Here is a 26,213-nt window from a genome sequence, read left to right as displayed (position 1 = left end):
ACATTTATATTTCTAAAATAAAAATATATAAGCGAGATGGATCTTCATTGTTAGTTTTTTTCCAAATGTTTCACATCATGGAACACGTGTACGGATCTATGTCCCCATATAATTACCTCATTTAAGTGACCTTAAACTTTCACTTTTCATTTATTTGTTTTTGCTTTTAAATTTGAATGGTTTAGTTAGGGTGCTGACAGTTGCAAGAATGCATCTTTGTACAATCAAGGTTCTGTAGAATCGTTTACTTCCAGAGGAGACAAAATATATATAGCGGTTCACGTCTCTTGTTAGTTTTCCAAAAAGCACAGTTTAGTCTTGATAGTGTCACCTGTGTGAGTAATTCATAGTGCGAGATGTGTTAGATGTGAATGTTGTGACACATGCTAATGATCTCACAAGATGAAGCATCTTTTACTTTTTAACCATCAGAGGTCTATAGACCCTGCAGCATAAAGCTGCCATGGACCAAAAATGTTACTGCCACGTGTAGGTCCTTTTACAAGCCTATTTTTTTATTGGTCACAGTCTCGCCATATTGGTAAGGAACCATGAGAAGTTTTGAAAGTTGCATGATGGAGTTGCTGGTTATGGAGCTTAATATTTTACAGCACGCTTCATTAATTTGATTGTTTGTCATGATTTCATTGTCAATGATTCCATCATTTATGTTAATTAATTAGCCCTTATATTATTCATTTGGATATGGATCATTGGTAATGACACTCTTGGATCTGAAGTTTTGAATTCCCCTGGGGAGGTCACATAGAATTCTCAGACATCAAGCTGGTTGTTATTGATGCTCTTGCCTTTGACTTATTTGGTGGCCAGTGGATATTGGCAGATGCATTAAAGAGATGTCTCTAAACTTGATCAAGAAGACAAAAGAAAATTGCGGCGTTATTTTCAATGCAGAGCAGTATACGTTTGCTAGTTCGTGGGTTGCCTGAACTGACTAGTTGGTGTTAAAGGGATAGTTCACCCAAAAATAAAAATTCTCTTGTTATTATTATATTATTCACTCAGCACTCAACATACGTGACTTTATTTCTTCTGCGCAAAAAAGATATTTTGTTAACCGAACAATATGGACCCTAGTGACTTCCATGGACACAAAACCACGGAGACATTTCTCAAAATATCTTATTTTGTGTTCCATTGAAGAAAGTAAAATACCGTAACATTAGGGAAATTAAATGATAGAGTTTTTCATTTTTGGATGAATGTGCTCTTCAAGGTAAGCCCTGAATTGCTGGTTTGGTCTAGACGGCCCTAAAGACATGAACCAGACACATTAAAATAACTGACTTCTATACAAGTACTATTCTTTTCTTAGACTCATTGTTGCTTGTAGTGGTGTCCCAGTTCTAGTTCTTGTGTAACATCTGAATTGCTGTGAATTTGATAAGTGAAATGATTGCTTAGTAAGCGTCAACGGCAGTCAGGTTTTATTTCACTTCTGTTAGGAAACTGTTTTCATCACCTTCATAGATTTACTGAGTATGTGGAACCTCCTCTGTCAGACGTGAGCTTGTAGCCAATGAAATCAAATCGACTCTGCCTGGTTGACCATTTACTAATGTCATGTGTGTTTTTTCATGTTTTTGAGTCATGTGTATGTACAAAGTAGGAATGATTTACCTTAAGGGCGAAAAAAAAGCTTCAACATGTTCACCCACAGCGGAGTAGTGGCTTTTTTCTTATCTGTCCCATGGATCAATTTCAGCAAGTCGGATAAACCCCTTTCATTAAACTTAATAGCTTTCTTGTGGATTGGCGGGATGTTAAAAAATGATTGTAAACTATTAAGATGTGATTACCGTTGCATTGTGGGTTTAGACTGTAGATCAAAACGTGATGTTTATTTTTGATGGAAAGGTCTGAGTGCTGTTCCTTGAAAGAGCTTTACGTAAGCATCGTTGTGGGTTCGATGCTGCCAAATACATAAATGTAAATAAAAGGACAAAGGTTTAGACTAGAAAAAGTTAGAGATGCTGAGAAGGGCGCAAGACCCTTATATTTTTCCCCCAGCAGCAGGAAATGAGCTGAACTTTAACCTTTTCTCCTTTAGATGCCTCATGCTTTCATTGTCTTGGACATGCATCTTAAATAATTCTGTCCTCTGTGTCGTTCTTCCTTTCTTTTTGTGCATCTGCCTGCCAAGTTTTTTTTTCTTAATCCACCCCTTCTTGTAGTTCTTTCACACTCTGTCTGTGTGAGGAAGCCAGTGGGGGAGTCCATATGTGAGGAGGATATGAGAGGAGCTGGGGGTGGAAGCCCATTTAACAGCGAGAAACACGGCTGTTTACGAGAGGAGAACAGGCCCTTGAAAGCTGAAAGGACCCTTGTGTGCTGCGGTATATGTGTGTTTGTGGAGGGGTTGTTGCAAACACACATACCATTTCAAACACACACACACACATTTACAACACAATATACAAGTTTTATAAATGAAAGAAAGAAAAAAATTCTGATAGATATTGAAGATTTTGTTATGATGATATACCGAAATAGTGATGAGATGAAAATAAAGTTTTTGGATCTTAATTCAGGAAATGTGATAAATGTTTTAACAGTTAAACTGAAGAAATGTATTCATATTTTCACCCAACATCAATGTCATCTGTGTCTGGATATTTGTGTTTTCTTGCGGTTAGGAGTTTCGGGGAGAGATGCCATCGGGGTCAGGGTCACATTTCCTGCTTTGTGACTGATGATTCACCAGCACAAAGCTTATATCACATCACATTGACAAAAATAGCCCCCAATTTCCCTTTCAAAAGAACAGCGAAAATAATGTAATCCCACGCATACAATTACTCTGCTTTTTCAAGCCAGGCTGTGAACTTCCAACTTTCCCACCAAGCAAAAGTGGCAGTGAGAGATCGTTCTCAATCTTACGTCTTAGAACGTCAAAGCTCTGGCATTCTGATGATTTGAACGTCAAGGTTTGTTTGCATATGACGGCGAAGTGCTGAGAAGACACCTTCATTAGGAATGCGGTTTGAGATGAGGGACTTCGCCTGTGGCGTGTCTTTGAAGCGCTCAGAGTTCCTCTCGAGAGTTCTTCTTGAACGAAGGTGAATGGGATGAAAGAAAGACAAATCTCACAGGAAGAACTTGCAAGATAGTTAATCGGTCTGCCGCTTGAAGACACACTCTTTGTTGTTAGATTTGCAAGATGTTAACTATTGAAATCAACTCAACACATCTTGTTTGTTAGGATCTCTATTTTTGTGAACGATATCTATATATACTGCATAATCTGTTACTTTTAAGGGTCGTTTTAAGTCAAGATCCTGTCTTAGAAGGGAGCTCACTAGGTTTTAGGTCCCATCTCTGTAATACAAATTATATGATGTCATCATGTGGGTGTACGGGTGGTATCTTTTCAGATGGAGTTAATTCTAGGGAATTTCCTGTTATAGTAGTTGTTGTGTAGAGTTGCAGTGGCCAGGCCAGCTGGCCAGTGCTGCGGCCGCACCCTGGACTTCAATGATGTGGGCAGGGTGCGTGCGGCATCGACCACAGAGGCCATAACGGGGCATGACGCTTTTTCCATATTACTCAAAAGAGCCTTTAAAGCAGATAGTCTTGGTCTCAGTACAACTCTTCATCTCCTGAAATCTTAAAGGGAAAGTTCGTCCAAAAGATAAAAAACTGTCATTTATTTACCCTCATGTCGTTCAAAACATGTATAGGACCTTTTCTTCTGTGAAACACGGAAGATATTTGAGAAATGTCTCAGTGATATTGTGTTTATATTAAAGAAGTTAATGGCAGCAGGGTTACCAACATCCTTCAGAATATCTTCTTTTTTGTGTTTTGCAGAAAAAGGTCGGAAAGGTTTAGAATGACATTAACATAAATATATGTTATTAAAAGGGATAGTTCACCCTAAAATAAATGGCAACTTTAAAAGCGGCCAGTCTTCGCTTAGATTACATCTCTTCAGACTCTGGGCATCACTGCACCAGCTTTTGACTTTTTGAATGCGGTTGCCATGTACTGTTTTCAGCTTTATTAAAAATGAATGGGTTTAAATGATTCAGTCCATAGTCTATTTAGGATATAGTTTTGTCTGCACAATTTCATTTCGGCATGCACATTTAAAGGTGCTGTGTGTAATGTCTACTGGGATCTACTGACAGAAATGCAATGATATACATAACTATGTCTTAAGAGGTGTATTAAGAGCTAAGATTATGAAGTGGTAGGTTTTTATTACATTAGAATGAGCTATTTCTATCTAATCACCCTGCGGGTCCCCGTACATGGAAATCGCCATGTTGTTTCTACAGTAGCCCTAAACGGACAAACTGCTTTGCAGAGCGGGTTTCGCAAACACTTCTTCTTCTTTGGCAAATAAATGAAAACACAATGAAATCATTGTCCTGTAAGAGCCGCCGTAGTGCTTCGAGTGGAGTGAGCCTTTGGTTGCAACCTCAACGCTAGAATCTCCACATTGCTCCTTTAAATTTGAAGGTTAAACGGAAGATAATTCGAAAACAATGATTTTATTGTGATGTATATCAGTCAAGAATGCATATTTGACTCATTGACAAGCTCCTTCACTCACTTATCCATTTATGAAAAGGCATCCTGTCTTTATCAGCAATGTTCCGTATCTCCCGCTCTTTCTCAGGCATCGGCCGTCTCTGCCTTCTCCCGCCCTTGTACTATGCATACGTCTCTGCACCGAAGCCGCCCATGGGATAAGTCTTTCACAGGAGAGGAATTTCCTGTGCTCTTCACTAAAGCAGAATGAAGGGAGAGGAAATGGGAATTTGGAGCTTCTTTTCACGCCTTGGCTGAGAGTTGCTGGTTAATTTATTCTGTCTGTCTATCTGTTTCTCATAGAAACGTGTAAGCTCATGTACAGCTTCAACAGATGTAAGGAAGCCCAGCTTTTCTTTCTGTTCTCTAGTATAGAACAAGCTAATTTTGAACAAGCAAATCATGTGATCCACAAGCAGTTGAGTACTAGCTAAATTAACTGATAGAAACAATTTCCAACAGTCCTGGTCACGCCGTGATGCATTAAAGGTTTTATTATATACGTTTAGTGATGTGCAGAACATTTCAATAATGGACTGGATTGTTTCTCTCTTAAAAGCAATGTTACATCACTGTGATGCGGTTGCCAGATCTCATGTCCAGTTATAAAATATAAATGTATGCGCACTGAAGAGCATGTTTCTGGGTGAAAGCGTTACACTGTAAACATTGTTTCAAATGGATTTTACGCATGAATGCACATTATCAAAATATTAAGCAGGCGATGTGGGACAGGAGAAGCATGCAAATGGATTTTAAGAGGGTCACGCTTTGGAAAAGTCTATTGTGCAATACAGGAGTCATGCTTTTCCCTACAACTTGTGAACATTCTCTACAGATGCAGTTTGTGACTTAACCTGCAAATCTTTGAGTTTAATTAACAGGAAGCGTGTTAATTTGGTTAATCTTTGATTCTGTATCTAAACAAACATGGTGGAAATGAAGTAGGCCATAAGAGGTGCTTCGTATTTCTCTTGTCCTGACTGCCATGTGCTCTAACGTCATTTTTAAGCTTGCTGGTATCTTTTCTCATTTCTCAGCCCTTACTCAGGGCCATCTGACAGTCGTGATGTTTATCTCTTTCGGGCTGAACTGCAGAGCAGCAAGTGATGGTAGGTTAGCTCTGTTTTATAGTACTACACGGTATTGAAGAAAAATGTGATATGCATTAAATGTGCAATATAATAACACCGTTGATTTGTAAATTCCATTTAAACCATATTAAATTAATTTTTTAAACCATCCGCGTCCATCCTATGTTGTTTTTGTCCATTTCACGATTTATTTATTTGCCTTTTAGATCAGACTTTTCTGACTCTAATGGGATTTTTTATTAAATCCTCTAATTCATCCAGTGCTGTGGGTACTTTATAATAATCATGAATCTGGCTAATTTCCTTCTGAGATTTATTAACTCGGCAGCGAATAAAAAAAGATTAATCTTCTCTGAGGTTTATGTTGAATTCCATTTGGATGAGGTTGGGCCCACTTTTTTGTAATTTGAAGTGACATAGATACCATTGGATTTGGGACCTCTAATTGATTTAATTTTAATAAATCTATATTATTTATTAGAAAATTTTATTTTTAGACACTAAACAACATATCAAGAAGGAGCTTGACAAGATTTATTTTCATAAAAGGAAGGCGGTTTAAGAAACGCTTTGTTCCGTCCCATTTAGCAGCTGTGCCTAGACAACACGGCTGTTTTCCAGTTGAAATGCCAAACAGCGAGGGGACGTTCAGCAACTTTTTGGGAAAGAGGAATGTTTGTAAGAAGCCGGATGGTTGGGTATCACAGAGCTCCATTACATTAGCGGTTTAGAAAGTGGCCACCACTATGCAATCTTGTTATCTTGGGGTTCCACTTAATAGAGACAAGATGTAACCCTGCCGAGAATCACTTGTTTGACAGGTCTTATAAATGCTTAATTTACAGCGTGGGCATGTTCAAGGGTTATTTCAACCATCAACGTAATGTTCATTGTACTTGAGCTGGCAACAGTCATAAAATATTTACTCTTCCTCTTATTCAGGCTAAAATCCTAAATTGTTCCAGTAGCTCTGGTGCAGCACGGTTTTTGGTGTAGTGTGTTTCGTGAAAGTGAGGTAGAGTTGCAGTTTACTTGGATAATAGATAAATGTAATACAAGGTAGTCCCAACTTCACTCCAGATATTTCACTTCACCACCACCTTTGACAAACATAATGTGTAGTTGTAGATCCGTGTTGACAAAAACTTGGCAGTGATGTGCAGAGTTTCCTTGTGACACCTGTTATAAATCAATCCGTCGGAGGAAAGCATAGGAGACAACTGTATGTGTTATTCAGTGACCTGTTGCTTGATATGGGAGGTGAACCTTGGTCAAGCTGTGTTTGGAGATTAATGTCAATGTTCTACTGATTTAGCTTAGTAATGCCACATATAAGAGCTTCACAGATGAGCGTCCAGTTCAAGCACACAGCAAATTAAAGCTAGTTCACGGTGGTTATACTTAGTGGTCTAGAGTCTGATACGTTTACATTTAAAGGTCCAGTGTACAAAATTTAGCAGCATCTAGCGGTGAGGTTGCGAATTGCAACCAATAGCTCTCTCCACCGTTCGGCCCTCCCCTTCCAAGCATTACAGTGGCTGACACAGAACTAAGATGTTGTTATACTTTTGCTTCTTCTGTCGAAGGAGATAACGGGTTTACGAAAACAAATTCTGTAGAATGTGTTGTCCATTGAGGGCTACTGTTGAAACAAATTGTGAATTCCACGAAAGGGGACCATCGATATTAGAAACAGCTATTTCTAAGGTAGAAAAATAATAACTCTTCATTATGTTAAATCTTTATACACCTCTGAAGATAATAGATCCTCCTAAAAGTATCACTTTGAACCTTTAAGCAATTTGAAGATGCTCTTATCCGAAGTGACCGAAAAACTGAAATTCATCATAGTAGGAAATGATATGAGAAGTGCTATAATAACGTATGATGTAAGACAATACCTGTTGAGGTAGAGAGGAGGTCTTTTTTATTTGTATTTATTTATTTTTTATTTAAAGGAAAGAGCAACTGTTCATGTGACTGTGAAACTGGTTTTACTGCCTGGTAGCAGGGCAGGGTGATAGGTAAATATTCAGAGTATATTTGCACAGATCTTGTGGGGATTCAAATGTACTTTTAGCAACATCAAAAACATTTTAATGTTTAATGTGCTAAAACTTAGTTTAATGTGTTAAACTACGAAGTCAAAACAAGTTTCACTTTCCTTATAGCCAATTTGTGAGTATAGAGCATTATCTATGTTTAGATAAGTTTTAATAAGATTAACTAAGTAGCAACAATCCCCTCAGATGTTTGTAAATTACATTTATTTTAGCTAAATATACAGGCATGGAAGAATAGTTTTTCTGATTTTAAAATGTACTATTAATAGGTCATTTTAGTTTCATTCTGTGAGCTACAAAAAATATTTCCACCAAATTTGCATTTATTTGCAGAAAACTGGGGAAACGTGTCAGATTAATAGAAAAGATGCTCTGTATTTTTTCAGACCCCAAATACTGCAAAGACAACAAGTTCATATTCATTTTCAAGCACTACAATAGTAATGTTTATACATGTAATTAGAAAAAGTTTTAATATGATTTGATAACCTTGACTTTCTTTTTTATTGCACATGTTTCACATAGCAGTTGAATGACTGTCACTCCTGAGGTTTGATTGTCACAATACATCTAGAAATGAGGATTTAAGACAAATCTGGAATGGTCTCTTAATTTATTCTGTGGCTGTATGCATAAATAAATACAAAATATTATAGATTATATATAGATATTTACAAAATACTATATTATATAGATCCCCAAATCTACATTTGTCTTTGTCTAATCTGTTTGTTTATTGCCTGTGTGGTTATGTACTTTTGTTTATTTATTTATTCAAATGAGAAGATGAAAATGATAAGAAAGGAGTTAGGTTAATGAATACCTCGTTTCTTTTCGTCATGTCCGTTTTGAGCACCGAAATACCATCTCTCCCCATTCCTATCTTTTTCTATTCATCAATCAATTCTCGCTCGAGACCAATTAGCATGTGAGGGGACTAAATTGAGATGCACTTGCCGGCTCTATTGGCAGAAATCTTGGGGGACTAGCTTGGCAAAAGGTTTCATTAGTGTGTGAATACCACCCTGTGTCATTTAGCCCCAAAAGCCAAGGTGTTCCTCGTTTGCAAGCAATCTTGCCTGCCTCCTGATGGATAAAGCTATACACTTTTTCTTTCAACACTTCTTTTGGTGTTTAACGTGGAATGTTTTGCATGGGACGTATCAGAGATGTTTGTTGACTTGACAGAGTGCTGCAAGGCACAAGCCGTTAAGAGATATTTGGTCCTGGATTAAACAAACAAACATTGCAGCCCCGGATGTACATATGAGGACAAGTTGCAAGGCATTTGTGCTTTGTGTTTTTACATTTGTATAGAAACTGTTTTGTACCTTACTGGTGCTTTTAGCCTTTTCAAGTTTACAGCAGCAATAGACACAAAGACAAAACAAAACCAGAAATTCACAAATGTGAATGAATCAGAAATCCTATTTGAGAAGAACGTTCCTAACCAGACAACCATGCATGTTATTGAAAATGCTAATGTTGTCATTATTTATTCAACAAAGCTACAGTAATATTTACAATCTTTGACTCTTGGCGAGTGTTAATTGTAGACCTTAAATAGACATCAAACAAAACATGTTCTGTCACTAGTCAAGAGACACGCTGGAACCTAACCTTACACTCAATAATGTATAAATCTGCTTTGTAAACCACAAGTGCATGATGTGATGAATTGCGCTCAGCTCAGCGTGGTAACTCCAGCATCTCCGAGTCTCAGGTGGACTGTTTGCTTGTTTGAATGACCCTCGAGGCTGCAGATGGTGGATTAGATTCAGGGTGCAGCTGTTCTTCGCTGGTTGCTGCATTAGAAGATGTCGTTCCCCCTTAAATTCACCCCGCAGGAGGCCTAGGCCCAAGGCGTCCAGTCTGTGCCGTCGCAGTCTGGAGTTTGTGTGGGATGGAATGGCCATCAGGCTAATTAGGATTGATCCAGCATCTGCTGTAGGCTCGCTCTGATTGGCTAAAGAAGGGAAGATTATGATGAGATTTGATTTGCGTTTTTCTAATGAGATGTAGTCCAAGCAGATCTGGTGTGGTGTGGTGATCATTGAGTTCTGTTATTGGTGGACAGTAGAAAATAAATCTTGATTTCCATGAAAAAATGTTGAATATATAAAGGGAACACATAAAAATGTTAATTTAAACCTCATTTAGTCTCAAAGTGATCAGACAACTTCATCAAAACTTTGTGTGTTTGTCTTTGGCAATTTATTTACATTATGTGATGTACTTTCTCGACGTTGTGTACAATTTGGCTGAACACTATTTGATAATACAACAAAGTTTAATCTACAAATTAAAATGAAATGCAAACATTTTAAAATCAATATTTCAAGGCTTTGTTCTCCTGTCATGGCTTTTGGGTCACCTCTAGAGACAACACAAGATCACTTCTAATCTAATGGAGTCTGTGTTTTCATATAGTAGATGTCTCTGTACATCTGTATACATACAGTAAGCACAAGTAAACATTTTCAAAGTTTTGCATTCTCTTTTTTTAACGTTTAGTATGGATCAACACGGCTATAGCAAACACATTAGAAGTTAAAGTTAAAACTACTTTAATTGCAATGTAAGACTTCATTAGTAAAAGCGGTCAGGGGGAAAATGCAAATCATCGCACATAGACACTTGTTCACACTCCCTACACATGGCCGAGACATGTGAATTTGAATTACCGGTGCCCACACTAATTCTACTCCATACGGCACTGTCACGCCACACACGGCTAAACCCATAAGACATGCTATTTAAGGAAGGTAGACACCCATATTACCAAGAAAAGGCAATAAAATAAGTAGGCCTGCCAGCCTTAGAATCCACAAACATGAAAGTATATTGATTCAGTGGTCTGGGGGGCATCTGTAGCAGCGATTTTAGGTGAGATGGCCTGGTTTTGGGGCACTTTGCACATTGATGATAATGATGGGACAGAGGAGACGAAGACCAGAATAAAGATCGGTGCTTTGTTCTGGCTCAATAATGATAGTCCATAGAGAGTCACTTTAAAATTCTGTCATTTGCTCATTGTCATTCTGAACACTTATGCTGTTGTTTTTGTCCCTGAAACACAAACAGAGAAATTCACAGTGACCATGTCCGTCAAGCTCAAGTTTTCCAGATAATGTGTGCATATGTTCCACATTAGATTGATGAAAGTTGCATGCATGGTTCAATGTACTTCTACAATCTACAATGCAACTCTATAACTTCATCATAGCAGATCCAATATTTAGTAACGCATTACTTCAGAATACTGTGATTAAAATGCCATGCCGTTTCCTGTTGCTAGAATCCGATGGTTGCGATGACTGCAACGGATTAGACAAAAGGATAGAAACTAAACGAAAGTAAGGGGCACAATATGTTGAATTATTTTGTGCTTTACCTCTACCATAATTAACCAGACTGTGATCATTTGTCTACTTTTGCAATTCTGACAGCGATTGTTATATTGAGCCATGAGCCTTCACTGTGCCTCTTATATTTGTCCATTTAAACGCATCTTAAAATGCAGAATGAGACCGCTACTCTGCGCTTGACAACGCAGCGCATTGTTTGCTTTATACAAAATGTCCGCCGTAGTACTGTGAAACTTACTAGTATTAAGTTTCGCACATAGTTTGTTTAATCAAAATGATTCTATTGATAAGACCATTAAATACGACTCAAATAATACCCCAAAACACACTACAAAAATTTATTAAATATAACCATTTTAATGGAAACCATCATTAAACCATTACCAACCATTTATATTGTTTTTTTTTCAGCAGGGTAGTCATACTTCTGTGGTTATTTTGATAAAAGTTACTTAAAAGTGTAGTTAAATGACAGTAACTAGTAATATTTAATTTATTACATTTTGGAAGGTACTTGCCCAACACTCCTCATTCATCCCCCCCACTGGTAAACAGAGAGCTGCTGGGAAGACTTTCTGCATTGTATCGAGTTAGTGATGGCAATGAGTCAATATTGAGGCCATTTGAACACCATACTGCCAGATTTTCTATAAGTGTTTCCTGTACATGACATTCTGGTATTTCATACTGTCAGTGGCGGTTGGGAACACTGGGAAATCTGAGAAGAGATTAAATTGATGTTAGGTGCTAAAAGTTGCTGGTTATTGACTGTTGAATACTGCACAGGATTACATAGCCGTACACACAACACAATATTACTTTTTTTCTAATTTAACTATGCAACACTGATGTCAAGTTGATAATTTACACAAGCAGGTCGTTTTTATGTCCAAATATTTGGCACACTGTGCAGGCATTACAAATAGGCCCTGGAACACAAAACCAGCCATAAGAAGCACAGATACGTTTGTAACAATAGCCAACAATGCATTGTGTCAAAACCACTCGGATATTCATCCCAGATCTCGGACAAAATATTGTCATATCATAACAAACAATACATCAATGTAAATCTTATTTATTCAGCTTTCATATGATGAATAAATCTTCATTGCAATCCCTTATGACTGCAATTTTGTTTGATTCTCTTTCTTTTAATAAGCCTCAGGTTGTTTCAAATCTGTATACAGTTAGTTGTTCTGTTGAACACGAAATTAGATATTTTAAAGATTGTAAGAAAGCAAACAGTTCTGGGGTGATTATAACTACCATTAAACCTGTTCCTACTATGGTGGTCAATGGTGGCCAAGACCTGTTTGGTTAACCATGCTTTTTCAGTTGAGCTACATGAATATCTGTTACTGCACTACAGATAATGCTTACATAGCCTTTTATGCTGTGTCATTGCATATCAACTGTTTTGGATTCTATAGAAGCAGTGATTCATGAATTCATTAGTCCTTCTCTTTCTCTCTTTACAGTCTGTTAATTATATTACCATTCTGAGTGGCACACGCACACACACAGCCCTCCCTCTCGCTCATACACCGCTCTCCCACTAGCTGGAAGGTGGCAGTATGAACAGTGTGTGCTATACTCACATGTGCGGTCTGTTGCGATCTGTCTAGCACATCTCTGGTCACTGACGAGGAGTGTCCGTCGTAGCTGCCGAGGACGCACGACTGATATGAGTGGACACTGAGCTCACCTGCCACATTTCTTCTCTCTGTATCTCTTCAGGTCCATCTGTGGTTCTCTCTCCCTCTCTCAAACCGAAGATCAGGATCCTATTCGCAGATCCCACCAGGTAAGTGATTTATATTTGCTTCCTCTCCTTTCTTTCTGCCTCTCCTCTTCTCTGACTCTCCGTTCACTGTGCTGCAGAGATGCTGCGTCACTCTAACATTCTGGCACAAAAGGTGTGTGTTGGTCCATTAAGCTTACACAGGCAGTACCGGCATTCAGCTTTCCTATTCTTACACATATTCTTTATGTTTTAGGATTTACCCTCTCTATTCGGTTGTTCAATCTCTTTCATTGTTCTGTAAATGAAACCGTGAGTGATAAATAAATGTTTTGCGTGTGTGCACATATGCGTGTGTGTTTTTGGAGAGATCATCCGGTGTGCATCAGGGTATTCACTAGATCACTAGCTGTGTAGCAGTATATGGGACACACAGAGGCAGATGTGTATTATTCCATTCCATTCAGTGTGTGTGTGTGTGTGTTTGTGTGTGTGTGTTTGCGGGATAACATGCTTGTTTGAATCATGGTGACGTGATGTAGGCTGTCTAGACACCTGCTATTACCATCACCCTAGCCAGGCAAGAGACATGACAGTTATTAATTGATGCTGTGGGTCACCAAAATCCTGAATCATGGTATGTCATTTTTATCACAATAGGCATGTATCAGATTTTTTTTAGATTCTTTAATAAACATTTTGGGATACTATAAATCAGTGAATTATCAATCCAAATGGTTAAAAAGATATATAGTTCACCAATTTTCTTTTTTTTACAAATCTTTACACTGCTCTTTTATTCAATTCCAGTTTTAGTGATCATTATCAAGCTCCTAATGGAAAATAAAACACTATTAAACACAACAATGTTAGTCCATATGCTGTACATACTATAGTCTACGTTTCTCAACCTTGTCCGTAGTGTTAGGAACGGAGTGAAATTTTAAGAGATAGCTCACCGAAAAATGACAATTCCATTCATCCGTTACAATGCAAGTGAATGGGTACTGCCGTTGTTTGGTTCTAAGCGTCTGCAGAAGAAAGTCATACAGGTTTGAAATAACAAGAGGGTTTTTAAATGATGACACACTTTTTTTGGGTGGAGTATCCTTTTAAATTCAATTCAATCTATTTATTTTTGCATTCCACCCTGTTTGTGTTGCTCTTATTGGCCATTAAACACACAAAGAACCCCTGCGTATTGATAGTTGTGTGGATATAGCTTTTGTATATCATATCTTTTATGGTCTAAGTGACATAGACAAACCTCTCCACCCATTCCTATGGGTCACTATAGATCATAGAGGCATGCTGTATGGATGATATCGGTTACGCGCAGAGACAGTTTCATCATCAAAGTGTTAAGGAAAATTACAAGAAGTGTAATGCGGGCACCTCGTCCTTTGCCTTTGACCTCCCTTTTCTCATTCTCAGTCCTTCTCTCGTCTCTCACCTGATGTGGTCATGACAGAAAGCATGTGCCAATAGGTGCTGTGACCTTTTATCATCCATTCATCCATGTTCCTAGCACCCCGCTGAGGCAGTGTTGAATAAGGTCAAGGTACAGGTGACTGTGGTATTAATGTATTGTGGCAGAAGGGCAGAGAAGCACAGCAGCATTTCGTCTGCTGTCTATCTCAGTCCTGCAGTGCTGTAATAGCAGAAAGCTGCAGATATAAACCCAGTGGCACCACATCACCTGTTTTGCTTTAAATCTGCATGGAGCAAGCATAGCTGCACATATAGATTTGTTATATAATTAATTTAAATTATGTAATTATATTAAATTATAATTATGCAAAATATACGAAGAGTTAATTTGCAAAAAACTATTTTTGTTTAAAAACAGATCAAATCAATCAAACTGCAGTTCGGTTGTTATATTTAAGTAGCTAACACAATAAAAATATGATAAAATTTTTATTATAATAAAAACATTATTTATTTAGTTATCCGTTTTACATATATCTCTTTATATGTTAAATGGATAGTTCTTTCAAAAAACTAAATTCTGTCAAAATTTATTCTCCCTCGTGTTGTTCAAAACCTATACATGAAAAAAGATACTTTGAGAAATGTGTCCGTGGTTTTATGTCCGTACAATGTTCCGCAAAAGAATAAAGTCTCACATGTTTGAAATGACATAAGAGTAAGTAAATGATGATGACATTTTCTCAGATTTTAATATGGTAATGTCTATTGCACTATTATTATTATTTATATAAGGGCAAAAATACGTTTATTAGATATTAGTCATTCGTCATATTCAGTCATTTTAATGTTCGTTCGTTTTGTTTAAAATGCAGCCTATAGGAGTAGCATTGCAAAAAAATTGAGTGCTCATTTCCCACCGATAAGTGATATTCGTGCGGCTCTTGAAAAGCACCAGCCGCCACTGCAGCTCAGCCAAAGACCTCCAGTTATTTCCTGCCTGACTGGATTTGTGTCTTATGGAGAATGTCACGTTTGCTTTTTACCTTATGGAAATGCTTGTGCGTCTTTGTGCAAAACTCTAAAAGCTGCATCTACAGGTACAATTCTGTAATCATTTCTTACCTGTTTCACTCCGTTTGCAGATGATATACATGTAGTCTAAAAGACTATTCCAAGTCTTGCCCTTCGCTATACAGAAGCCCTTAACTTTACCTTTACCTTTGGATGTCTCACCCAATGTCTCCCATTGACATACTGTAGCATGCGAGGACCAATGCGCTTTGATTTCATTGACGTCAAAACTGACATTGCCCATTCACTTTCATTATATATGAAGGAGCAGACAAGATATTCTTTATAAATGTCACCTTTTGTGTTCAACAGATAAAAGAAAATCACACAGATTTGAAATGACATGAGGATGTCAATTATGAGTGAATTTTCATTTCGGGTGAACTTTCCCTTTAAATATGTTGATTCAGTGAAGAAAGGAGTAAAATGGCATAAAAGGAATTTGGTTCTGATCTATTCGAGCGCTTCTTAGTGCAATATAAAGGAGTGTGATGAGACTGAATTGTGTACCGGCACACAGTCTCTCTTCGGGAGGCACTGCAGCAGGGAAAGCAATGAGGTAATGCCCATAAGGGGGATTGGTCACCCCCTTCCTTTTTTCTGTGGCGGGGTAAGAAAGACCCTACTAAATGCGAGAGGGAGAGAGAAAGATGTTGGCTGACAGTGTCCCATCCTCATGTGGGGGTAGAGAGAATGTGGGGGAGATGGAAAGCAACAGTGCTGTCATATCGAAACAGACATATCCGCTCGCTAGGACCTGGCCTGATGGCTCTGGCTGTTTCTTTTCTGTCTGAAGCAAATCAGTTTAGACATACAAGGTTACCTGACAAAAACAGCAGTCACCAGCATCTTTAGATATGTTGTGGATGCTGGACCACAGTGTGGTCCAGCTGGTTTGCTGGTATCCCCACAGAGCCTAGAGACCGTTTACCCAAGAATACAAATCTGTATCCTTGTTGTTCCAATACTGTTATTTTTGAGTGGAATGAAAATGAAGAATGCAGTTTATTTTCACTTGTTAAGGTTCAGTACAGCAAAAATGATAAATGTTAAGTACTGTATATACTATATACACACCATGAAACTCTATGATAGCATTGTGTGAGGAATAATCTGTCGTTTTAGTTAGCCTATTTAAAAATACCCTGTACCATTCTTCCCATGTTAGCAGAAATTTGATTTATATTTCTGTTCATGAAGAGATTTTATGAAATTCATATAAATTATTTCCACCAAAAATGGTAAATAAAGATTTTGGGTCTGCATATGTTACAATATTTACTATTCTACTTTTATTAAATATAATGGCAGAAAATTATTAATTGAAACTGAGAAATTTAAAGGTTTAAAATCATATAGAATGTGTTTGAATATGTTGGCAATATTTACAAAGTACAAGATTTACAATACAAATTATAAACAGTATTAAAAAGGTTTATAGGTCCTGAGAACAGATTATTTGATCTCCCGAAAAATCTGTATTTATAATTTATGAACTTTCTGATTTTTATTATCTCTTGCTTGTTAACAAATAATTGTGCTATAAGAATATTGTCTGCCGCTTTATTTCTGTCACACAGAGATTAGGATTTTAACAATCTCATAATTAGGGCATTAGAAATGCCCAAAGATCATATTATGTTACAAATATAAGGAAAGACAAATCATGCATCCATCATCTGATATTTTTATTAATGTAATTAAAGGAGTGTGAGATGAAGTGTCTGACTTTCAGGCGGCAGTAAAAAATTTTAATATTGTTTTAATGATGTTTTTATTACCATTGAATTTTTCTCATTTCCATCACTGGAGTGATATTATATTTTTAAGCCACAGTTGAGAATACAAAGCAGTTCTTTATAGCTATAAACTACACTGTGGCTTCTTCCTCCCCTTCACTAGGTTTATGCATTTAGTTTATTTCTTAGTTTATTTTTAAAGCAACGCTTTGAAACTGTCACGTTTTTTACAACTCAAAACCAAACCGAAACATAGTGTCGTCACGATGTGCAAGCCGTCAGTTAACTCCAGGCAAATAATTCTTGTTGAAAAGCAAAAAGAAAGAATAAAATATAAGCACAACTCATGCTCCGCACCACATAAAGAACATGGTGGTGTTCAGAGACCACAGTGCAAGGGGTGAGATAGCAGTCCAACTCAAGCATATTTTCTCTATCTGCCAATCTTCCTGCTTTTAACATGAATGTCTGCTTTGAAGCGTCCAGGCACAAGTGTCGTGTATTTTCATTACATCTTCTCATTTCTTCGAGTTATGTGGTTCTCTTGGATGTTTTCCAAGTTATTGTGCTTTCTCTTTTTGCATTGGGTAGTCAGTGAGTTTATTTAGGCAGGGTTAATTTAGACTCCGCTTAATCTGAAAATCACATAATAACATCCTGAAAAGAAAGCGAGATGGCCACACCAGAGCCTGCGGTTAACGCAGATCTTACTCAGCACTAGGCCCACCCTCCTCCTCCTCAATGCTGTATTGCCTGCCTTCGGTGCTTAGCATGCAGGGTCCAAAATGAACACTTACCAAATATTTAACAGGCTTAGGTAAGTAAACAAAACCAGCTGGGCGGTAACATCATCAAGATGCATTCCAAGTAACATTGGGAAAATAATAGTATAATAATAGTAGTAAATAACGCTGCTTTAAGTGCAAATTGGAGACATCATGTGTGAAACGCATACTAAATTTAAAAACTGCACGTTTGAAGCTACGCATGTATGAAAGTTTTTACCTCTTTCACTCCACCACTGCGACATCACGTAAAGCATTTAGGTTAGTGTTTTGTATAAACATTGTTTGTATGTTTACAGTGTGTATGCATGGCAGGTTTTTGCCTGTGTGTGCTTTAGGGATGCATTGAGGCCCATCTGCTGCAGCAGTATGTTAGTTCTGGTTCCGAGACCCGTGCGGGCTCTGTGTGCCTGCGAGGGCGGCATTACTCTGTCTTGTTTGAGTTCTCAGTGCGAACATGCTGCAGAGGGCCCTCATGTTCATGTGGCGTGAGTCAGTGTTTTGAACGCTCACGTATTATCTGGTGGCATGAGAAAAATTCTATGTTTTCCACATCATATCCCCTGCAGCTGAAACGGAGAGTCTTGCTGCTTATATCTGGCACTCCATAATAGATAGTGAATGAAAACCAGGAGAAGAAAAGTTTGTAAGGAGCAGATTGTATAGAAATACAGACAGACAGACACTGTATAAAGACAGTCAGACAGGTATAGATAGATATAGACAGACAGACGGGTATAGATAGATATAGACAGACAGACGGGTATAGATAGATATAGACAGACAGACGGGTATAGATAGATATAGACAGACAGACGGGTATAGATAGATATAGACAGACAGACGGGTATAGATAGATATAGACAGACAGACGGGTATAGATAGATATAGACAGACAGACGGGTATAGATAGATATAGACAGACAGACGGGTATAGATAGATATAGACAGACAGACGGGTATAGATAGATATAGACAGACAGACGGGTATAGATAGATATAGACAGACAGACGGGTATAGATAGATATAGACAGACAGACGGGTAAAGATAGATATAGACAGACAAACAGATATAGATATATGGAGACAGACAAACAGATATAGATATATGCAGACAGACAGACAGACAGACAGACAGACAAGTATAGATCAGACTGATAAACAGATATAGATAGATATAGACAGACAGACGGGTATAGATAGATATAGACAGACAGACGGGTATAGATAGATATAGACAGACAGACGGGTATAGATAGATATAGACAGATAGACGGGTAAAGATAGATATAGACAGACAAACAGATATAGATATATGGAGACAGACAAACAGATATAGATATATGCAGACAGACAGACAGACAGACAAGTATAGATCAATACTAACCGATAGACAGGTAAAGATCGATACAGACTGATAAACAGATATAGGTAGATATAGACAGATAGACAGGTTTATTGTTTGTTTATTATTTGGATCGCCATTAGCTCTGCCCAGTATTTCTAGTCTTCCTGGGGTCCATCCAACACTTAAAGTCTACTCATTATTTCATACAGTAAAAAAACTTTATGACTTTATGAATGTGAAATAAAAAAACAGTGAAACTGTCACATTATTCATGAACTTTGAAAAAACATTTTTATTCGGAGTCCGCCATCTTTGCGTCAAAATCCCTGACGTCAAATGGTTGCAACCTTAAACCTGTTCTCTTAACACTACAGCAAAGCGCACACGATTTAACATAAGATCAGATATATAAATACACAGGGATAGTAGGTGACGTTATCTCCTATTAACACAAGCCAGCCAGCCAGCCTGTCATAAAAGAAGAATGGGTTCACCAAGCAACCTTGAATGAACAACACCCTTACAGCATTAATTAATATGAATTCATGTTAATTTCAGGATTTGATAATACATTATTAAAATCAAACGTTGTCACTGTTACCATTAGTTAATGCACCATGAACTAACATGAATAACTATATCGACATGAACTAACAAAAAATTATATATTCGTGCAATTTGCGGAACCCATGATCCTGGCATTGCTAGCACTGAGCTACACTTTTTCTGGGACACAAGTGGGGTATGCCAGTCTCTCCTCTTTTGCCTTTTCTAGACAGTCTATTTCTGTAGACACCCTCTCTTGTTCTACATACATACGCAATGGGAATACTGAATGGTTCGGGTTTATCTGGAACCAAAGCTGTAGTCATCATTTTATTATATTCCATTATAAAGACATGTTTAAAAGTATGACTGGAGATAAGCAGAGGTGACAAGTGTGGCAGGGCGCTGTCATAGACTGATAACTCAGCTCTTTATTTAGTCCAGGCCTGTGGAGATGCTCTCTGTTACTATGATCAAAGACCTGTATGCCTGTTGTGTATGTATGCTTTGCAGAATGCGTCAGTGTTGCAGTGAAAATCTGTCAGTGTTTCTTTACGTCTGTGGAGTGTGTGAAGGAGATCAAGACTCCGTTTCTGTTTAGGCAGTTCAGTAGGTTTTAAAACAAAGGGAAGGGTTTCGAATTCATATTGCGGATTTAATAGGAGTGTGTGATCGGTACGGTTATGACGACCGATCATCTAGGTCGTGATCTCATTACACAACTAATGATCTCATTTTGTGTTTAAGCAACACATAATTCCATGTGTTCTTCCTCACAAACTCATGAGACATGGTGATGGCTCACATACTGTATTGATGTAGAGAAGTGTTTAATGTGAGACGTAAAATACTGAAAGCATCAAATTAAACATTCAACACATTTTAACAAAGAACTACTTCATTTATTCCGTCCAATTCGGCTTATATGACGCTTTTTACAGTGTTTATTGTTGAAAAGCAGCTTCACAAAAAATTATAATCTATCCTGCTTTCTTCATCTAGGCATCAAAACAAATAAAGCAATATTTAGCATAACAGCAATATTTACCAATAAAAAGCTTTTTGTTAACAGTTAGTTAATGTATTAGCTAACATGAACTAACAATGAACAATACTTCTACACCATTTGTGCATCTTAGTTCATGTTAATGTCAACATTTGACAAGATTTTATTTTGAAATACTTGAATAATAGTTATATAACTTGTCGGATAACAGCATTTCCCCCCATTTGCAGGCGTTTGTCGCACTGATTCTGTCTGAGAGACTCTTCTGGGCTCTGAACCCTCCTCCTAAACACACCACCAATCATCACTGGAGTCCAGCACCAACTACACAGGTACCAGCCAATCCCTTCTATTTATCTCCAGAATGACCTATGAAATCATATGAAGTGCCTCTGTTACCAACTTTTTGAGGATGGTGGCATTGGTGGGTGTCGTCCACCTACTTGTGGAATTGTGTGCACATCTCGCAGCTACAAATGTATTTAAATTCACATGCATGCAGCGATCTACCAGTGAATGCCCAGCAGTGTATGCGATTTAAAACATTAGTAAATATTGAATATTTATTGCATCTTTTTTTGTGAATGTGCTGTTTTTTTGCAATTACCATGTATTTGTAGATCTCATTCTATTAATTTGTGAATTTATGTAAAATTTGTGAACTCTGTTTGTTTATTTGTGGATCTGAAACAATTGTAACCCTATGAGAGAATGCTTTTAGCCGTGTCTTTAGAAAAACGCGAGCTGTGAGTGGGTTGAGAGGGCAGGGGAGAGCTCTTCAAACTGCGAATGAGCGTGACGCACAGCCTCAAAACACCAAAACAAAAGCCATCTAATAAGCCACGCTCTGCCTTTCTCGCTGCCTCTGTGTTTTCAACCATAGCTTCAGCAGACGCCTTTTTATAAGCTTCATTCGGCTTTTCATGCACGCCTGGCCTTCGGAGAGCTGCGGAGGCTCTTCCGTTTGGTCTAATGAATGTTTACATGTTCATGTTGATGTGTTGGACGTGTGGGTCGATCTTCCCACGAACGGACGCCCACACAGTGAGGCGTGAAAGAGGTGGGATTCATGTCTCTGTTTTGATGGAACACATGCAGCCCTTTACTTTGTTTAAAATAATGCTTATAAAGGTGTCTTAATGTGCAGTACGATTGTGGCTAATCTTCATCTATACAAAGGAGATTAGCATGAAGATTTCTTATTAAGACACCAGTTCTCCTGACCGAAGTTATGAGTCAGTCATGAGTCACATGGATATTTCACAGAGATTAGAAAATAATATGGCCTCTATATGGCACATAACTCAATAACGCTCTCTTACAGTTTTTTGCTAGCGTATTCTTCTTGCTGCCATATTAGCATCAATATCAAGCCTGCAGGCAGTGCAGAGCTGTGCAAGATGTCACGACCACACTTATGCAACCTTGTTTTTACAGTCTTTACAGCCGCAGCAGACGCATAATCCAACCCGCAGGCTTTAATCACACGTGTAAGAAGCTGTTGCAATATTATTTGTATAGCAGATTCAATAGTCCCGCTGTAGGTGTGAATGTTTAAACTTACCTTAGCAAGATCCCACAGCAAACAATAATGACCTTTAAATATAGCAGAGCGCCAATAGGAAAACAAACTAATGAGATGCCGATAAAAACCCTTGTCACTCTCCTGTGATGTGCTGGGTTGTCTTACGCAGTTAAACTAGATGGGTGAGGTTTTTCCCTAGACGGCAAAAATCCTTAATGAGCATTTAGGATTGTGAATGGAATCGCAAACAGAATTGCTATCATTATTAAGACTAAGACCAAGCTAAAGTTTACTAAAATTGTATAAAAATGGCAGTGCTTCTTTTTCAAATCTTACTTGCTATTCTAGCTGCAACCATTAACATTTCATTAAATCACTGCATTAGAAATATAGTTCACTGGAAAACAAATCCTCATATCCCTAAATGACTTTTTTCGACAGACAAGGACAAAAGAGTCAAGTCAAGTCAAGTCAGTCAACTTTATTTTTATAGAGCTTTTTACAATTTCCATTGTTACAAAGCAGCTGTACAAAAAAACATATTGACTATTAGCAAAGCCAAAACACAAGTCAAATATCAGACAGACTATAAATTCCTATATGCTGTGTTAATTAAAAAAACTATACTATATATATATATAAAACTATATATAAAAGATGTCTTAAGAAATTCCACAGTGGTTTTTTGTCCATACAATGGAAGTCATTGCTTGCCAATGTTGTTTGGTCACCAACGTTCTTCAAAATGTCTTTATTGAGATTATTTTGTATCATTTTTTGGGGCTTCCCATTATAACTAAGACTGCATTATCTGTAACAGCATCTTAAAAAATACGCTAAATAGCCTTTGTGCTGGTTGTTTATATAATTTATCATTTTCTTCAAGGGCAATTTCATTAAGTCTTTATAGGATAAGTGATTGAATCGAGCTGCCTGAATTGAAAACCCTGAAAAGCCATGCAATTGTGGCCGAGCTTCTTCACATAAGCTAGCAACATGAGGAATGTCACACGGAATAACTGAATACCTGACTCTGTATATTGAGTTTCTCACAGATACAGCAAAAGGATTGAAGAGGAAATGGTACTTCAGCTGTGTTTCACTAGAATAAGATATATCACTCTGTGCTACTCTTCAGGTGACAAGAAATCACTTTATCTAAATAAAACCCACAGGTTTATGCCAACCTCTCTTTCTGTTGCAAATAAACTCCTATAACATCCCATAAAACATAGTTTATTTAGGCACATCTGTCCTCATTTTATAACGTCAGATGTCAGAAAACATTGGAAAGTCTTTGAAGGCTACTCAGTCCACACCGAGCAGACACAGTCCAGTTGCTGTTCTGTCTGTTTTTTGGCAACACATAAAACTGAGCTGTACGTGCGAAAGTCTGTGCGTGAGTACAAGGCTCTGCAATGCAGCTGCACAGGAGTGAGCCAGGTCTCCTGAGAAAGATGGAATGAGAAAGTAAAGAATATCGATTTAACTGGCAGGTAATTGATGTTACCTGCCAGCATATACAGTACATTCTATATATATATATATATATATATATTGCTTTAAATATCTGGTAGTTCACTGCCTGTCTTGGCAAGTTGACGTTTACCACTCGATCTGGAATTTGGGATGGGATCTAGCTGACATACTTGACTCAGAAACCCAAAGTTGTTTGTTTTCGATTTATCCATGTCAGTCATTCCATTTCATCTTGTCATCTGTGACATGGTTTTTAAAGCATTTTCTATTGATGTTATGCATTTTACTTCCAAACGAACCTGCGAGTCTTGATTTGCAAACCAGAAGCTTAAAAATGCTTTGAAATTGTATACAAAAGAGTTTCGACAAAGGTTTAAGTGAGGATTTCTACTCTCGTGTGGTTTCAGATCGAGTGTTCATCCAGGCATCCATTGCTTTATTCATTCATTTAAATACTGTTTACTGTCAGTATGTGCCATATTCCGAGGATTAATCCAAGATGCTGTGGTTGGCCTATTCGAATGTGTATTGTCATTCACAAGTTATTAGTCAAAGTTATAAAACTTGGAATGGGAAAAGTTAGTAAAGTCTTTGCATGTCAATGCAAATGTTCATCTTCCAGTGGGGCAATTTAATGCCATACCCCATAGGGAGTTCTGACAGTAGAAACAGAATCCCTAAAAACAGTTTGGGGCTTTAACTTCACAGCTTCCCAGACACCCCTAAAGGTTGCAGGGTTTGGATGGCCTGCACATATCACACTGTCTGCTCAGGGCCGTGTGAGGCCCAGGGCCGCTGATGTCTGCCAACTGGCTTTGGTTGCAGGGAGAGATTGAGGTTTTCTGCTTCCCTTTCTGGGAAAAATAAGGTCAGAGCTGTCACTTCCATCTGGGTTGAAAGAAATGTCTCGTCCAACTGCCATCCTCTCTCAGCCAATTGGAATGCGCTTGTGACCACCATACTTTATCCACCAATCAGAGCTAGGACTACAAGGGTCAGGGGGTTTGTTTTGGCATTGGCTCAGCTAACTGTTGATAAAAATCATTGTTTAAAATGCATTTACATTTATTATTTGTTTTTTAATCCCACATAATGGTCACTTTTAAAAGGATAGTTCACCCAAAAGCAAATCTTTCATCATTTATTCACCCTCATACAGTATCATTCCAAACCTGTATGACTTGATGTTTATATGGAAAGGGAGATATTAAGAAGCATGTGGTTGTTGTTTTCTGGTTTTGAAAAACATGAGCATAAGTAAATAATGAAAACATTAATGAGAGAACTCTCCTTTTAAGTTAACCGAATTAACATAAAATTGAATTATGTTGATGTAAAAAGGATGTGTATGGCTTTCCTTTTTTATCAGCAAGACTTTGAAGTCATTTTCCAGTGTCTTTAAGATGCAGGGCTTGTATTATTGGTCATCTGAGGACAATTTAAACACCACTGTCTTCTCAACAGCCAGCACTGAGATTGTCTTGATCTCTACACAGGAGGCAGGTTGACTTCCTGTTGTGCTGATTCCCAGAAGCAAGATGAACGACACAATTTGTGAAGTATCACCCCTCAGGCTGGATATGAAAAGATTTTGTGGTTGTTCAACCACCCTGCTCTTTCATGGATGTGTGACCGATGAAGTGGACCTCCATCTTTGTGTGCAGGAGGTGCCCCTGCAGAGCCACAATGGCAGAAAATAAATTGGAGTAGGCAGTAAGTCATAAACAGATGTTTGTGATGCTGCTTTTTCTTTCCCGGCACAGTTTGTGGAAGAGGGAGTTTATATTATACTGTTTATAAGAAAACAAATAGCATATGCCTTTGGTTTGATCTGATCTGTGGAATCAGATGTTGTTTAGTAAAATGTAAGTGTTAGTTTTGATCTTAGCTTCGGCTTTAGGATAGAATCTTCTGAGGCAAGCAACTTCACTTTGTGGCAATCTTAGCAAAATCCCCAGCTATTAGACACAGAGCCAAATCTTCCCAAATTGTTTAGTTCAGATTACAAATAAAATATGTTCAAACTTGTATAGTAAAAGATGCTATAGTTGTATAGCCGTGGCCTATGCCAAGGCCTATGTCTTTCTTTTCCTACAGCCACCACATTGAGCATATCTCCAAGTGATCTCTTGTACTAATCTGACTTTAATCATATTACTCAGACCCTTGGGGAGCAGTACTATGTACCCACACTTAGTATATATCATTTGTGGGTTGAGTTTGTTGGCTGGCCTCAAACCTGGCTTTGCCACAGCTCATAGCATACGTTCTGTATAGATTGTCAGTAGTCTGGCATCCCGATCTGGTACCCTGCCCACACCTGCTGTCATTGCAGTCAGTGCCTATCCAGACCCCCTATCCCCAAGTTTAATGACTGTTATAGCCACCTGTACCCATCAGAGGGTGCTAATTCTAACACACTGATGACATAAACAAATTGTAGCAATAGCCAA

At 37.9% G+C, this 26,213-nt stretch overlaps 1 protein-coding gene across 1 annotated transcript in view; it reads left to right on the top strand.

The window, feature by feature from the left end:
* Positions 1 to 26,213, top strand: part of map2 (microtubule-associated protein 2) — a 73,632-nt gene that overhangs the window by 10,833 nt on the left and 36,586 nt on the right. Inside the window, exons 2-3 of the mRNA XM_079464553.1 lie at positions 12,823 to 12,889; positions 20,987 to 21,088. The gene's annotated coding sequence lies outside the window, so the exon portion shown is untranslated. The remainder of the gene's footprint in view (positions 1 to 12,822; positions 12,890 to 20,986; positions 21,089 to 26,213) is intronic.

The sequence above is a fragment of the Barbatula barbatula genome (genome assembly GCF_947034865.1).
Source record: "Barbatula barbatula genome assembly, chromosome: 9".
Taxonomy (NCBI): Eukaryota; Metazoa; Chordata; class Actinopteri; order Cypriniformes; family Nemacheilidae; genus Barbatula; species Barbatula barbatula.
The sequence above is the reverse complement of the archived record's forward strand: the minus strand, read 5'-3'. Positions and strand labels throughout refer to the sequence as shown.